The following is a 17,453-nucleotide window of genomic DNA, read 5'->3' on the forward strand; positions in this document are numbered from 1 at the left end:
GTAATATATAATGTATCTTTGACGGGACAAAGTTGTTAAGCTTTGCCTGGTCATGCTGCTACTATACACAAAGAATAACTTCCAACATCATTTACAGTAATCAGTCCTCTTTATTTCTGCTTTGTTGGTAAAACCCTCTAGGAAATGATACACACACGGACCATATAATACGTTTCACATGTTTGCTATCCATTAGTGTACCTGCTGCGTTATGTACACAACAGGTTCTCAATGAATATTTACTGAATACCTAAATGAGTGAATTTTCATATCTTTGAAGAAGACTTACTCTTTAATATTTATTCTTCAGGAATGTCAAGCTGTGTCTAACATAATCAAATGTGACAATTGTAATATTTTCCTAAGCTTTTGTACCTTCAATTTTACATGCTTCCACATTCACTTTCAGACAGCAAGTACAGAAAAGCATCTTTTTCATGCTTGCAATGATCCCACATAGTCAAGATTCTCAGTGTGGAGCTATCACACACATTGTCCTTAAAATCCCCAGGTACAATATTGGATGGTGACTCAGGAAAAGACATTAATTTTTTTTTTTTTTTTTTTAGTGTTGCACATTGCAGCTGAGCTTCTTAATCAGGAGAAAAGAGGCTAATACCTGGGGGAAAGCATTGAACACACATTGAAAGGCAATGCTCGTCTGTTCTGAATACATGATAACGGAGAGGGGGCGCGCTGCTGAGCGAGCAGCGTGTTCAGGATAATAGTGTGGACCAGAGGCAAAGCCTCCACAATCAAAACCGAGGAGAAAATGTTTCACCCAGCAGCTTTGGAAATGTGTTTGCTTGTTTGTTTGTTTTTTAATTTTAAAAGTTAGGTAATTTTTAAGAGTCTGGATTAAGACTGCATTCTAAAAATTTGGCTCTTTTTAGGAAGAAAACATTGTTTTCTGAATTTGGCTACTTATATCGATTGGTCTATTGTTGGAGTGAGGCTATTACAAGGTGAGATAACTGAGGCATAGCACCAGAAACTTCAGGCCAGGAAAAAAATGTCAAATCACTGGTTTAAACAAAAATAATGATTTCCCAAATGAGGGCCAATGAAATAGATGACTTTTCTTTCGCATATAAAAGCTATTTTTTAAAGTTTACTCACAATGTCCCAACCATTCAAGACATTTTTTGTGGGTTTTGCTTTCAGCACAGTCTTGTCCAACTTTGTTCCTGCAACCATTTATTCAACTGTTACTAACCATCGTGCACCTACACCACGCAAAGTTCTCTGCAAAGCCATGTTAGAGATAAAAAGAAAGACGGCCTCTTATTTATCCTGGAAGAGTTGTTAAATATTTTCATGCTGAGCATGGCTCAGCGTTGTTCATTAAAAATGGTTGCATATACTCTCACCAGTTAGAAGAAAAAAATTACTTGATTTCTCTAGCTATTTTACCTCTAATGGATGTTTTTCTAACTGTGATGTGGCTTGAAATTAATAGGCTTCCTTTCCATTTGCAGAATTAGATCCATTGAATGATGCTTCCAAAGTATTTCAAAGTCTTCTACTTTGCATTATTTTACATAGAATGAGGAAAGAAAAACGGTTTACAAAAAGTATTTTTTCTAAATGAGGGTGATAAATAGTGACAGAAGGAGACCTGACTTGGGGTGGTGAACACACAATACAATATACTGATCATGTGTTATAGAACAGTACACCTGAAACCTATATAATTTTATTCAGTGTCACCTCAATAAATTCAGTAAATAAATTTTAATAAAATAAATAAATGTTCTATACATTATGATTAAGAAGATAACAACAATTTCTAATACTATTACCGTTGTTGTTTTGCCCCCACTGGAGCTCATAGCCCTTCTGGCATTCGCTTTTAGGGCTTACTAACAGGTGAGTGGGCTAGCTATGTAGTGACTTAGTTATTTGTTCTTTTTCTACCCACTTGAGAAATCTGAGGGGGAAAGTATTTCCCCATTTGTAGGAAAACTTTAAAACTAGAATAATAGTTCAAATGACCAGTATCGTTCCTTTATCATATGTCATAAAGTTAGAAGGAAAATTATTATAAAAATGAAATAGTCAAGCACTTTATTGATGTAAAATAGTGTTTGATATAGCTAATATGTATAATATAATCATTTGATGTGTATTTCTGATTATTAGCTTATTTCTATATTTCCTATGGAGAAAGACCTTATGTGGTATTTTTAGATAATTTTCAAATTTGGAACAAAACAATATACCTTAAATGTGTCAACAGAGCAGGTTTTTATTATAACTTTCATAGTATTCATTTGATTAGACAAAATTATGTTACCAACAGATCTGCCTCAAATATTTTTCTCAAGTATCAAAATAACTTGTAATTAAGGAGCATACTTAATTATTACAGTTCATCAATCTTTGAGAATGCAGGTTATATCTGTAAAACCAAGTATGATAAAACATATGAACAAAAATACAGTATACAAAACCCTGAATTTTTAAAAATTAGTTTGCTATTTTTGAATTGCCTATTTTGAGTCAGATACTCCCTGGAAATAGATAAAGTGAATGACTTAATGAGGTGGTGAACACACAATACAGTGTACAGATGAGTGTTGTAGAACTGTGCACCTGAAACCTGTATGATTTTGTTAAACAGTGTCACCACAACAAATTCAGTAAAAAGGAAAAAAAAAAGAAAAAACTGAATGACTATAAGATGTGTACTAGCTGGTTGGAGAAACAAACAGGTAAACCAGTGAATACAGTACAGCCATCTTGTCATCACCTTCGAGACATCTGCTTAGCCCTGATTACCTGAGAACTGACAGTCCCACCCCAGCACCACTGGAGTCTCCTGGCCATAGCTGGTTAGACAAATGCTTTTGGTAGTTCAAGTTTTGTTTCTGTTACTTACCCAAATAAAATGGTACTAAGAAAACTACGAAAGTAGTAGTTTGTGGTTTAACGGTCAGGTCCCAGAGTTCCTTATTCAAACATCAACATGCTGGTGGCAGAGGGAAGTCCACCCTACTGTGGCACCTCCAACCTAGAGGAGATGCTGTGATGGAGAAGTAGAGCTGGCTCTGGAGGATCATGTCCAAAGCACCACAGGTGGACAAAGACCCTAAGCTACAAGCCACCAGAGCAATAATAGTCCCACAAGGGGGCCTGCCCACTGCAGCACGTTCTCTGAGAAGGACACCTCTTTCCACTTCCTCCCTTAGCCACTTGCACCGGTGAAAGGCTGCTACTTCAGGCGCAGGTGAAATGAGTTCTGGTGTCTGTCACCTCATAGTCTACAGAGGGCAGATAACTTTAGGCAGCAGTGAAAAATAATTGCTTTAACAACCTAAATGCCCGTCAGTAGAGGAGTGGATAAAAAAGAAATAGAACATATATACAATGGAATATTACTCAACCATAAAAAAGAATGAGATCTTACCATTTGTGACAACATGGATGGACCTAGAAAGCATTATGCTCAGTGAAATGAGTCAGACAGAGAAAGAATAGTACCATATGATTTCACTTATGTGCAGAATGTAAAGAAGAAAATAAATGAACAAACAAAACAGAAACAGACTCACAGATACAGAGAACAGACTGATGGTTGCCAGAGGGGAGGGTTGGGGGACTGGGTGAAACAGATAAAGGGATTAAGAAGCACAAATCGGCAGATACAAAATAGCCACAGGGATGTAAAATGCAGGAAAGGGAATACAGTCAATAATATTGTAATAATATGGATGGTGTCAGTTGGGTACTAGACTTATGGGGGGATCACATCATAGATTATATGATTGTCTAACCACTATGCTGTACACATGAAACTAATATAAAATACTATTGAATGTCAAATGTAATTGAAAAAGAAAAAGCATTGCTTCAGGATGAAGAACGCTTCTTGGAGTAAAAAATACCAGGGATGGTTGCAGCAGCTGACTGTCGTGCCTTATGCTAAGTGCCCTGCTCCTCGGCGCTTGTGAGGGTGTTCTTCAGGGGAAGGTGGTCCATTTCACATACCAAGGCAGGCCATGCTGTTCCAGGCCTGAGACACCAGCCCTTTCCATTCCCAAATAACCGCATCTCAGGGCAAGAGCAGACTCCAGATTAACCAGATCAAGGCCATTTCAGTAGCGGCTAATAGTCTAGAACCATCATCCTGTTGCCTTAACCTTCTACATCTCTCTCTGGACTGAAACTAGTGTTTTATGAAAAGCCTGTTGTCCTTCCCTATCATTAGACATTCATTGGGTCAAGCCTGTAAACCCCAAGTTCATCCAAAACCCAGGTTTCAGAAGAGATAGAAGAATGATTAACCATCTTTCTCAGACAACTCTATGCAAATTGCCCAATCTCTGCACCAAAGCTGGTCATACACTAAAATAACAATAAAGATTGAGTTATACATTTGAACCTGAACTAGGCCCTGTCTAATGCACATCTGCATGACCTTGGTCTAAGTCTAGGGTTTCTGCCTGCTGGGAAAGTGGTTATCAGGGTCTGTTAATGATGAAGGGAAGAAAGCCTCTATTAAGGCACCCAGCTATCTAAGTATGAAGAGGGCTGTGTGCAAGAAGTGTCCGTATCTAACTTATAAAACACTTTCTGGAAGGCATGATGTTTGGATTGAGTTTTAAGGATGGATAGCAATTTTCCAGATGGAATTGGAAGTAGCCTTTCAAGCACAAAGTGATAAAAAAAAATGCTTTATTATAGCAAAGGCAAGGAATTTAATATGAATAGAGCCAATAATGTGAGAGAATTTCAAGCTGGAAATACTATGCCAGCGAGTTTGAATTTTCTGCTGAAGTCTAGCGGATGTCCTTGAAGGCGCTGAAATAAAAGAGTGACATAATCAAATTAGGGATTCAGAAACTTCAGAGCAAGAGCAATGTAAAGAATTGAGTAAAGCCCTGAGTTAGGAGGCTATTACACTAATTTAATCAAGAAAGTAACGAAGTTTTCTAAATCAGACGATTCAGTGAGAATAAGAAATAGGAGAGACATTTTGGATGGCCATGTAACAGAATGCGTTGACTAACTGAAGGTAAGGAACAGAGAAAAGTGGAGGCAAGGGTGGACACCAGCTCTTTCTATGACTGCAAGGACAACTGGCAGGTATGGAGGAAAAGTCAACACACTATTTTGGTTTATCTGCTCTTTGCAAAAGTGTAGTAATATTCTCTAGCCTCTTCCATCCACAATTGATCATCAGCTATTTCTCTGGACACTAAGCTAGTGAACAATGTTTGTGTATTAGTTTTTTAGTGCTGTGTAAAAATTACTGCAGCCTTGGTGACTTAACACCCACTTATTAGCTCAGAGTTCTATAGGTCAGAAGCCTGCCATGGCACGTCTACTTGCTCTCTGCCCAGGACTTTACAAGACTGAAATCAGCTGTCAACTGGGTTGGGCTCCTTTATGGAGGCTCTGGGGGATAACCTGCTTCCATTTTCATTTGTTGGCAGAATCCAGTTCCTTGCGGCTGTAGGACTGAAGCCCCGATTATGTGCTGGCTGTCCGCCAAAGGCTTCTAGAAACCACCTGCCTTCCTGACATATGGCCCCTTCCATCTTCAGTCCTCATGCTTTGAATCTCTCTGACTTCCCACTTCTGCCACCAACCAGAGAAAAGTCTACTTTCAAAGTGCTCATGTGATTAGGCATATCGAGATAATGTCCCATTTGGCATATAACATAACACAAACATGACTGTAATACAAGGGGACAAAGGTCATGGGAGCCATTTTAAAAATCTGCTTACACATCTTATAAGAATGGAACTAAAAGAAGTGATTCTCCTCTAAGATCACGGTAGTACAAAGAGGAGTTTTAAGATTGGAGTAGAGAGTTGAATAAAAAGCCAAAATCAGAGAGTCAAATGGAGAAGTCAAAGGGTCCCCAAGGAGAATGTCTAAAACCAGAACGTGATACAAGGATATGAACCCAGAAAAATAAGTGCCAAGAATATAAGAATCCAATGAGTCGAGAGAAAATGAAAAATGGAACTCTAGATAAAATACAAAGATGTCTAACCTTCCTCCTGGAAACTTGTTACAATGACACAATGCTTTTAAAAATCATGAAAAATTTATCCCAACACTTGATCTAGGGACACTTCCTCCACATGGCTTAACTTTAAAGAGACACAGTAGAGATGAAACCAAATGAACATAAGTAAAGGAAGTTTGAAGCCTGGGTGCTGAAGAAAAGAATGAACCATAGAGCAAGCAGGAAATACGTTACAAGGAACCAGAATCATTTGGAAGCAAATGTTCTGGGAGCCGAAGAGCATGGGCCAACCAGCCCCACAGAGAGTTGGACAGCAGGTGGGCTGGAGAACAAGATGAGTAGAAGGAACAGGAAAGGCACAACTCCTTGGCTTGTGCCAAAAGTACAGGTCTGATTACACCAAAAACTAGGTATATGTATTTGGCTCCTGAAAGACAGCAGAGATATAGATAAATGGAATTTATATAGACATAGAATTTCTGAAAGAAAGACTAGAACAAATGGAATACAAACAAGGCTCAAAACAATAGCACAATAGCTAGTATGTACTGAGAAGTTAGGTACTGTGTTCCAGGTACTATGCTGAGCACTGAACATATGCCATCACTACTTGTTCATGTTTCATTGTGCTTGGGGACTATCACAACCTTGTTGATGACTCAGCCAAAATTCTGCCTTCTCAGTTCTTCAGTAGTTCACTTCTCTGGGCTGTCATTACTAGTAATCTTGGGTGGTAACATTTTTTTTGCATTTGCCTTGGTTTGTTGTGGGGTTAGCGTGGGAGTGGAAGGTTTCACCCCTTTAATTTTCAACCTTGCTGGGGCACTTTGTTTGAGATATGTCTCTTCTATACTTCATCTTGTGAAATTATGTTTCTAAACAATAGGAAATATGGGGAGTTTTTTTCTTTTTCTCTCAACAGATTGCTTACTTCACTTACATTTATTAATCTTATCATTACTTTAGTCTAAGTTTTATATTTTATGTTTTTAATACTTCCATTGTTCTCTATTTTTCTATGTAATCTGGGTTTCCCTATTTTGTTTTTGTGTGATTTTATGTTTGTAATAAATTTTTAGTGCTTAGGTTTTATGCCTTTGAAAAATACATTTAAACAACTTTTAAAATTTATTCATCAATCTTAAGCAGTATCTACAAACTTCCTCTGAGGAAGATGAGGAAATTGTCATACATCTCTCTCCTCCCAAATTTACATACTCCTCCCCACACTGATTTGGTTGGTTATGTTGCTTTTTCAAAATATTCTGGTGTTATCTTTATGCATTGATACACTCAAACCTTCAAAATTTTAATTATCGGCATTGGTTAGAATTTCTTGGCCCTGGCAACTCAATGGTACAGCAGTTGGCTCAGCAGTAGAGTGTCAGCCAGAAGTGTGGAAGCCCTGGGTCCAATTCCTGGTCAGGGCACACAGGAGAAGAGACCATCTGTGTCTCCACCCCTCTCCTATTTCTCTCTCTCTCTTCTCCTCCCACAGCCATAGCTCAAATGATTCAAGCAAAGTTGGCCCAGGCACTGAGGATGGCTCCATGGCCTCACCTCAGGTGCTAAAATAGCTTGGTTGCTGAGCAACAGAGCAGTGGCCCAGCCAGGCAGAGCATCACCTGGTAGGGGGCTTGCCTGGTGGATCTCGGTCAGTAGGGAGAGCATATGTGGAAATATGTCTCTGCCTCCCTGCCTCTCTTTTAACAATAAAAAAAAAAGAATTTCTTAAGCTCCATAATGAAATAAGAGGAAATGATATGAACATGTTCTCCCATCTCTACTTCCTTCTGACTTTCTGATTATTGTCCTGAGACCATCATTTCTGTGCTGTTACAATGTATAACCTTTACATTCTCTTCTAACACTTTCCTTCCCAGGTGTTTAGTCTTGGTGCTATATTTAAATAGTGTCAGTCTTCACATCAATATTCTTAATCTTCTATAAGTGAACTCTTTATTTTTATTCATCTCATCTCTCCACTAGATTTTATAATCAAGTACTTTATTTTTTGCCAACAAAAGCCAAAGAGAATTATATTTCCTGTGTTCTTCTGTGTGTCAAAATAATGTTTGTTTTTTGTATACTTGAATGATATAACTGAATATAAAAATCTTGGAACAGACTTTCTTTCCCTGAAGACTCTGTAGTAATTGCCTCACCATTTCTCAGTACTTTTACTGTGAAATTTAATGCCAACTTGGTTTTCCCTTGATATAGGTAAATTACTTTATTTTCTGGCTTGGTTTTATTCATTAGTTCCACAAGTATTTGTTGAATATCTACTGTGTAATAGGCACTATTTTAACTACTAGGTTTATATCAACTTTACCTACTATAACTGTCCTAAGACATAGGACATAGGTGCACCTTCAATCCACAGAATCGAGTCTTCTTTCAGGCTGTGAGTTGTTGTTGTTTTTTTTTCTTTTTAACCTTGAAATCTGTTCTTATCTATGTGGAAAAGTATTTGAAATTTTATTCAATTCATGATTTAATTTATCTTCTGACATGTATTATCCATCTGCTTGTTTAATGCTTATTTCTCCACTCACCCAACTTTTTTTCTCTTTCCAATATTTATACAGTAGTCTATGCTTGTTTCTTTCTAATTATGGCTGATTTTTAAATGAGGGCAGACCCACCTTGTTGAGCTTTTTGCTCAAGTGTCACATGAAAAAGGAAAGGGGAACAGAGCCAAAGTCAGCAGCCAAGGTCAGAGCCAAGGAGCCCAGTTTCAGCAGCGTTGTCTCAGATGACCTTCTCATCAGCTCCGTTATGCCTTTGCTCCAAGCACAGGTCTCCTCCCACTGACCCACATCCCTTCCGGAAGTAAGCAGAAGTCTCTGTGGCTCACAGTGAAGCCCCACAGGCTCATGTTCTCTGTGGGAGGACTTGCCATTTATTGTCACTCTCCTCAACTTGACAATGAGTCACTGATCAAAGCCGACTGCACGCACACCACAGAAGTGCAGGAGGGCATGGAGGTTAAGCGTACAGGGTCTACAACTGACTAGTAAAATTGGGATAAGGATAGTAGTCTCATCATAGGAATACTGTGAGGGTTACCTGGGTTGCTACACGTAAACCATTTAAAGCAGTGCTTAGCACATAGCAAGCCTTCAATAAATATTGGCCATTGTGATTGTCAATACTGTTATTAATAGCATTATTGTCACCATTATATGCCTCCAGGATGTTTCCTGCAAAGTTTCTGGATTTTTCACCGTCCAATACCATCTGCTCTGCAGTTCTTCAGCGTGGAATGTGGAATGAATGGTTTCCAGTAAGGGATAAACTGGTGCAGCCCTTCCAAGTGTCCCACCTACTACCGGAAAACTGAGTGTGTGTGTAGACAGTCGAGTATGAATCTCCTTTTGCATCCTTCTGGAATTTGGGCCAAATGTCTCTATATTTAGAAGCAATTCTTCATAGTTTGGGGTTGTGTCTGCCTCCTGGTTTCATTAAAGATGGTCTCTTTTGTTAGAATTTGTGTTGCTTTCAGTCGATATTAGAGAGTGGAGCTTAATACAATTATCTTTATGCTGCCATCTTCAAGCAGAGCTCTTAATATTTTTAAATCCAGAAATATTTTTAAATAAATGAGAGAATGGTGAGCTTCTCTCTCCACTGAAGCTTAAATACGAAGATATTATAAGAAGGATTTAAGAGTTAATACAGTGTTCATAAAAGGACAGTTTAAACCTTAAAATAAGTTTCTAAGGGAGATTATTAAATCTTATTCCAAGTCTGTACTTGTGACTAAATATTTTTTATTTAGAAAATAGTTTTGCTTTAGAAATGAAAGTATAGTTATAAAATCTTGGTAAATACATTTCAAGCTGTTATTTAAAACTTCTGTGACATTACAACTGAGTATAAATGGATATATTTTTATATTTCTATATAAGTATCTATGTATGTGTCTGTATATATATATGTTCATATGTATGGATATATATGAATATAAATATTCAAAAGATATTTTCAAAATTATATGAATCTGATTTCAATCCATTTTTCCCAGGACACAGTTTGAATTTTCTGGATTTCACTTTCCCTTTGAGTCTAAGACTTAGTTAATATATTAAAAGAAGTAAAATAACTACACTAGTTAATGGTTATTTGTTATTTTCTATCATGATGATGACCATCATCAATGATCTCACATTTATGGTATGCTAGGCACTTGCTTGCAAATTATTTCATTTTTTTTTTCAAACAACTCCATGAAAAAAGAGCAATTATTATGCCTACTTCACAGATAAGGAAACTGAGGCTCAGGGGGTTAAGTCACATACCCAGCATCATCCAACCAGCAAGTAACAGATTTACCAAGCAACTGGCTCAAAACCATGCTCCTAAATAAATAATATGCTAAACTACCTCCCATCTTTCTCTAACACCGCCTACTTAGTAACATGAACATCACAATACTCACTTTACGAGGGAAAAGAGTACATTTCAATTCAATAATTTGCTCAAGGTCAATCAATTCAAAACAGAGAAAAGATGCTTTTTTTCACTATAGCTCTTAAAAATTACATAATTGAGGTATGTGTTCCAGAACACAGAGCAAGTGAGAAACTATTAATCAATATTTTTAAATTTATTTAAAATTCTTAAGACCTTTTATGCATGAACTAAGGTGTGGTGAGAAAAGTACTCTCAAGAGTGTTCTTTTTCATTGGTGGCCAAATCTTTCAGAGCATGAACGCATCTCCAAAACAAATGACCACCTGGCTACTAAATGTATGGAGAAAGAAATTGCTCTGAACAGTGGTGCATATAAACTGAATTTCTGAGGTATAATAAATATGACTCCCCTTGAAGTGATTTTTTAAAAATTCAGATAGCCGAAGTAAGTCGAAAGAGACAAATATAGCTCTTTGCTTCTATATGCCGAGGTTAATCAGAGAATGCATCTTTGTTTTAAAATTCGTGAATGGCAGAAGAGGAAACCATGCAGTGTCAGTTCATAAATGGACCATTCTGTTAGAAACCTTGACAAATGACTCCCTGGCTTTGCTTCTCTTGGCTGAAGAGGGAGGCAGTGGCCTTCTGGGGCAGCTCCTTAAAGATATTTCTCTGAGATTTATGTGGCACAAAGCGCTCTCAAAGACAAATCAATATATCCAAGTTGAGCATCCTAATATAATCACACTGATCAAGAAAAGTGCTTCATTGCCTCAGATCTGTCATTTCTTCCTTTTGCTGTGTGGAAACACCTAAAGGTTTGATGTCCCAGAAACAAAGGTCTGAATGACTACCTACAGTCACGTTGGATTTTAACAGAATTTCATAAAATCAAGCTACTACCCCAGATGCCTAATTTCCCTTCAGAAAACCATTTGAGCTCAAACTTGGTGGGCGAAATCTCAAACAACAAAACTAGTGAAGAAGCACAGGCCTGCATTGCAGCCTTATAATTAGTTGTGAACCTAAAAACATGCACAATGTTGACCTCAGAAATTTTGGCAAATTGCTCCTTTCATAGGGTTGGAGAAATGATGCTCGCATTGGTCCCCACTGCTTCTGAGGGAAGGCTTGAGACATGATGACTGTCAGGGGGCCAGGTTCTCACCAGGCCCTGTCTTGAGAACTCTCCAGGCTCGGATGATGCATAGGCTGGCAAGCCTGCCCCTCCTGGGCTCCAGCCTCCGAGTGTCACTGCCCTGCTTTTTCTTTAATGAAACTAAACTGTGCCCTCATTAAAATCTTTCTGGTTCTTGGCATTGAAATAAACAGAGGGAAGAAAAAATCTGTCTCAAATTTGTATAGGAAATTGAATTTTAGAAAGAAGACAGGACAGGGGCTGTTGCTAGTTTTAGAGGATCAGTATGTACCATTCTCTCTGTTACAAGCTGAATATGACCCTCCCAAATTCATATGTTGAAGCCCTAACCCACAGTAACTCAAAATGTATTTATTTAATCACCCTTTAATCATCCTTTAAAGGGGCGATTAAAATAAAATTAGTCAGTGGGCCCTAATCCAATATGACTGGTGCTCTTATAAGAAGAGGAAATTTGGTCACAGGCAGCTATAGAAGGAAGACCCTTGGAAGACACAAGGAGAAGGTGGCCATCTATAAACCAAGGAGAAAGGCCTCAGAAGAAACCAATCCTGCCAATGCCTTGATCTTGGATTCTAGTCTAGACCGTGAGAAAATAAATCTGTGTTGTTTAAGCCATCCAGTCTTTGATACTTTGCTTTAACAGCCCTAGTAAACTAATACACTCTGATAAATACAAGAAAGAAACCGAGAAATAGGAGCAAAGTGTCAGCCATACTTGTGATCAAACCAATTTGAAGATGTGGTGTTAGATCAGAAATCAAGAGGACTCTCAGGGACATCAGAGAGCAGCCCGTCCCTGGAAGCACAGCAGAGTGGGGAGCTAAGGACGCACTCTGGGCGGGCAGATGTACCTGAACCAAAGAACGCCCAGGCCAGCGGGGAGTGCAGGAGTGAGAGGGTGGAGAGAGGCTGGGAGAGTTCTTCCCGCCCTTTGTCCTCATGGGGTGGAGGAGCCCCTCCCCTCCATGAAAATGTGAGAATCGAGAATCAAGTGTCTCCATGCTCCCATCCCCCTGATCTCAAGCTTTATTTTGTCCTGTGCTTCGCAGACAGGTCATCTGTGGTCATCTTTACTTGGAAATGCCATACGCAACTAAAGCGCCAGAAAATGAAATCCCGCGTTGCCCCTCCATGTGCTCACCTTTCTCCGGTTCTTTTCTCGGAGGAAAGATATCCTTGTCCAACCATGGACCCAAGGCTAGTTTTCCCTTTCTGTCCACTTGTAGTCTTGTATGTTTTTCTCTTAAATGGCTTGACAACCTGTCACCCCACTCCAGCCCCCTGCCAATGGTTTACAACCCCTCACTGGCCCCCCCTCATGCCAGCTCCATCTTCCTAAGTGGCCTCACCTTCTGACGTTAGCCACATTGTCACGGAAGTGAACTTCCTCAAACCCCAAGCTGACCAGTGTGTTCAAGCCCCTTGTGTGCACAACCAGGAACCTGCCTGACCTGGATTCCTCTACTGCTCTGTCTTGCCAGAGCCATGGACAGACAGGGTTCAGAGGTCAGCCTAAGTCCAGGACACCAGGCTTTGAGGGAACAGAAGACAAGTTCAGCACAAGGCCAGGGGTGAGTCCCCGTTCTTAGTGAGGAACCAAACCTCAGCCCATCTCTGCCTTCCTGGGAGAAGAGGAAGGATCTTACTGGTAAATGAAAGAAAGGGGCCACTATGTTCCTATTCTCTCTGGTACCAGCCTGGCCATAGAGGACTGTCATCCTTTTGGGATGCAGTGTAAGCTGTCATTTGAAGGCTCTGTCCCTGCCGGAGAAAATCTGCATCCCGAGCACTGACCGTAAATCAGTAAATTGTTTTAATTCTCAGGGGCAATCTAAGTCCATCTGATGCTCACAGTAAGCCTCATTCTCCTACGGTTGTATCAGCACTAAAGGTAATATTTTGATCTCCATCTACCTGTCTCTAGAGTTTCAATTATGAGCCTACTTAAGGGGAAATGGATGTCTTTCTAACCCACTCAGACCCCAACACTTTGGAAGGCTCATGATTCTGCCCCTGGGTTATGACTCTGAGATATTAAGAGCTAATGAACTGACACAGTAAAAAAAGGTCACAGCTAACTACTTTTGCTCATACAAGAGGTGAATTATAGATGAGGGGCCCCTTTGCTTTTCCAGCAACTAAAGAGCAGCTGCCACGGAGGCAGGCAGTCGCTACTGCTCCCTGCCTGTGGAGTTTGTCGTTCTGCAAAACACCTGTGTCTCTGAGTTCTCCATGTTCACGAATGATACACCTTCTTACTAACAGTGGTAACATCAGAGCTCTATGTCACCCTGATCTGCCTGCTTTAACCCTTTATAACTAATTTATTAGCAATCCATGAAGAGTCCACCATCTTAAGCCCCTCACACCCATCATCCCCCTTGTTTGCTGCTACCCTAATTCATTGCTTTTTTGTCCGAACACTACAATAGCTCCCTAACTGGTCTCCCTGAATTGTGTCCCTCTCTGCTGCAATGCATCCAATTCATTGCTGGCAGATTAACATTTCCAACGGCCCTATTTGGTGACATCTTTCCCCTATTCAAACCATGTCAATGGCTTCCCACTGGTTTCTAAATTAAATATGACTTCTGCTGGAATTCCAGGTAAGCCCTTCAACAGTAAGGTTCCAACTTCCCTTTTCAGCTCTGTCCTCCAACATTTTGTATTGCAGTCATGCTACATGAATTAGTGTCACCACGCCACCACACTAGTTTTATGCCTCCTTGATTTTTCTCTAGCCTATGTTGAAGGATGTCTTTTGCCTTCTCCAAGATGAACCTTTGGAGGATAAGAAGGAAATAGGCAAACCAGAAGTAGTTAACACAATCTTTTCTTGTCTCTGCAACCCTGATGAAAGGTTGAGCCTTTCTTTTCTGACACTACAGCACCATAGTACTTGATGCTTATCTTTCTGCATTCATTTTACTCTAGTATTGTAGACATGTATTGATTCCCTTGTCTCCACAACAGCACCCAAATCTTCCATTAGACGGACAATTTCGCCTTTCCTTTTCTCAGCCATGTGATTTGGGTGCGATTTAGTCCCCTTCTGTTTTCATGTAGAACACAAACCAATCCACTACCTTACCTTCTCCCCACCCCTATCCCTGAGTCTTGATATTTTGTTTAGGGAAGAAGATATGATTTATTTAAGACCCATGAAGCATGAAAGATACATACTAGGGCTTGAAGAATAGGCGTCTTCCTTATCTTCCCAAGGAATTCCAGGAAGGCAAGTTCTCACGTCTCAGAGGGGGGAGGGTGTCAGGGCTGGATTCGTGGAAGTCATTGCTAACTGAGAGGACCAGCCGGAAGATAAATCCAGCCCGAAGAGGAGGGGACAGCTAGAACAATCGTGGGAAAATGTAGTCTCTTGAACTTCTGGGTAAGACAGCACTTGGAGCCAGGCCTGATTTTGTACTTTTCAGCTGTCAATTAATGCCCATAGTTATGATGCTGTATCGTGCTTTCGAAAGCTGCTGAACCAGTGGGTCTAAGTTCTCATCACAAGGAAAAGTACTTTTTGGAGGTTAACTAAATTTGTGGCAATCATTGCACAATACATGGCTATGTCACATCATTAGGTTGCATATCTAAAACTAATACAAGGTTATAGGTCAATTATATCACAATTAAAAATAAAACATTCAGTGAATCACAAAACCAAGTGATAAATGCTGATGTCAGCCAAAGATAAGAAACTGTACAGAAAAAAAGGGTCCGCACAGACTCACATCTCACTAACGGACTGTCAAATCAACTAGTTTGCCATTCTGGCTCTTAAAAAATAAACTTTTCAATGACTCTTTACAAAACGAATGACTTGTATTAGTTTCCTTTTGCTCCTGTAACAAATGATCACAGACGTACGGCTTTAAACAACACAAATGTATTACCTAACAATTTTCGAGATGAGAAGTCTAAAATGGAACAGCAGGACTATGCTCCTTAAGGGGCTCCAGGGGAGAATCCATTTCCCGGCCTGTTCGGCTCGAGAGCCCGTCTGTGCGCATGCTTGCCCCGTGGTTTCCTCCCAGCATCCCGCTGACCTCGGCTACCACCCTCACGGGGCTCTCTCCTGCCCTCCTGCCTCTGGATTACCCTGGGCCCACCCCAGAAACCAGAACAACCCTCTCCTCTGAAGGTCCTTCACTCAATCACATCTGCAAAGTCTCTTTTGCCATATAAAGTGACACAGCCCCTGGTTTGGGGGATTAGGACACGGGCATCTTTGTGGGGGGAGGGGGGACGTTGTTCTGCCTACCACTCCTTTTCGTCAGTATGATGACTTTTGTATGCCAACACATATTAAGTAAATGAGCTATGAGAAGTGATATTCTGAAATTATACTTTCAGGCAAAGACACACTCACCAATTTTCAGGCCGACAGCTTCTAGTTAGCGAACATCAGCTGGAACAAATTGAACCGTGCGCACATTGGGATGTTTTGCTTTGCGCACCTACACTGAGCAAGAACAAGGAAAGGCGGCCTCTTCTCCTAACCCTCGCTCCGTTGTACCTTGCCCCGTCGCCGTGTCCTTCAAAGTGCTCTCACGTTAGCCCTCATTTTTCCTGAAAAACATTTGCCTGTACTTCAATTTATTTTTAAATACAATTTGCATGCAAGATAGCTATGAGGCCTAAGATAGTTGAAAAACTGATAAAGAAAATGGTGCAGAGACCAAAAAAAGGATAATATACCTTCATTATACTTTATATACAAATTCTATGTGTTTTACAATTATTGTTTATTAACTATTTAATCTCGTTTTCATTATCCAATTGATATAGTTCTCTCTGAGATATTTGAGAGAGCCTTCATATTTGAGAACGAAATTCATTACAACTAATGGGACTGTTTTTCATGGAACAGCTTTTCACTAAATGGCAGGGGTTTCAGGGAAGAATTCAAATGATAGAAGAGGGTTAGGTGTATCTGCCTTTAGTTGACTAAGCGGCCCATCCAGGTATTTCACCCAGAACAAAAGGATCATCTTGTTCAGAAAATAGTCCAGAGCCCCCACTGAACTAGACAACTGCGGGTAGCTTTTAAATGACAGGTTTCCAACTCCTACCTATCAAGACGTCAAAAATCCGAGTGTTGAATTTCACCCCAATCACCCTGTTGTGGGTATAAAATATGTGTATGGAGCTTGATTTTTATTAAACCTCTTTCTGTATTGTCAGCTGAGCTGTGAGCAAGCCCACTCCCAGCTGGCCAGACAGATGGACAGGAAGCAAAGGCCAGTTTTCAGCACCGCGTTCCAGCAAAAGCAATCTACCTACTCACAGTGCCTCCCGGTCGCTGCTGTTGGGAAAGCCAAAGGGCACGGTAAGAGGTCAGAAGCTCCCCTCACCTCTCTGTGGCCACGAGAACGGACTTTGTCTTTGGTGGAACCAGAATGGAGTAGTGAACAGCATGATTATACCCTGGGTGTCATGGGTTGGAATCAATGTTGACAAATAAATCTCAATTTGTTTTCTGATTTTTTTCAAGAGTTTCTGAAATAATTTCAGGAAATTTGTCAGACGGAAAATTTTAACTAAACCCACTGATTGTTGTTACCAGTCATAAACCAACTTGAATTGATTTGGGATCAAGAATATATACAACACTTTATTGACTCTGCAGACTCTGTGAGAATGAACCTGGTAACGTACAGAAATGTTATTTTGCTCGGGTTGCCTGAAGAAGCAATTAGAGAATGCAAATCCATATCACTAATTCACCTGGCCAGAATGTCTCTCTCCTGCTACAGTCCATCAGCCCAAGAAGATAATGAAAACTGTGCCAGAGTTAGTGCAAGAATGCTTCAGACTAAAAACAAAACAAGTGGTCTCAGTGTTACTACTGCACGGGGGTCATGGGCCTGACAACTTTACAAACA

The sequence above is a fragment of the Saccopteryx bilineata genome, chromosome 1, assembly GCF_036850765.1.
Source record: "Saccopteryx bilineata isolate mSacBil1 chromosome 1, mSacBil1_pri_phased_curated, whole genome shotgun sequence".
Classification (NCBI taxonomy): domain Eukaryota; kingdom Metazoa; phylum Chordata; class Mammalia; order Chiroptera; family Emballonuridae; genus Saccopteryx; species Saccopteryx bilineata.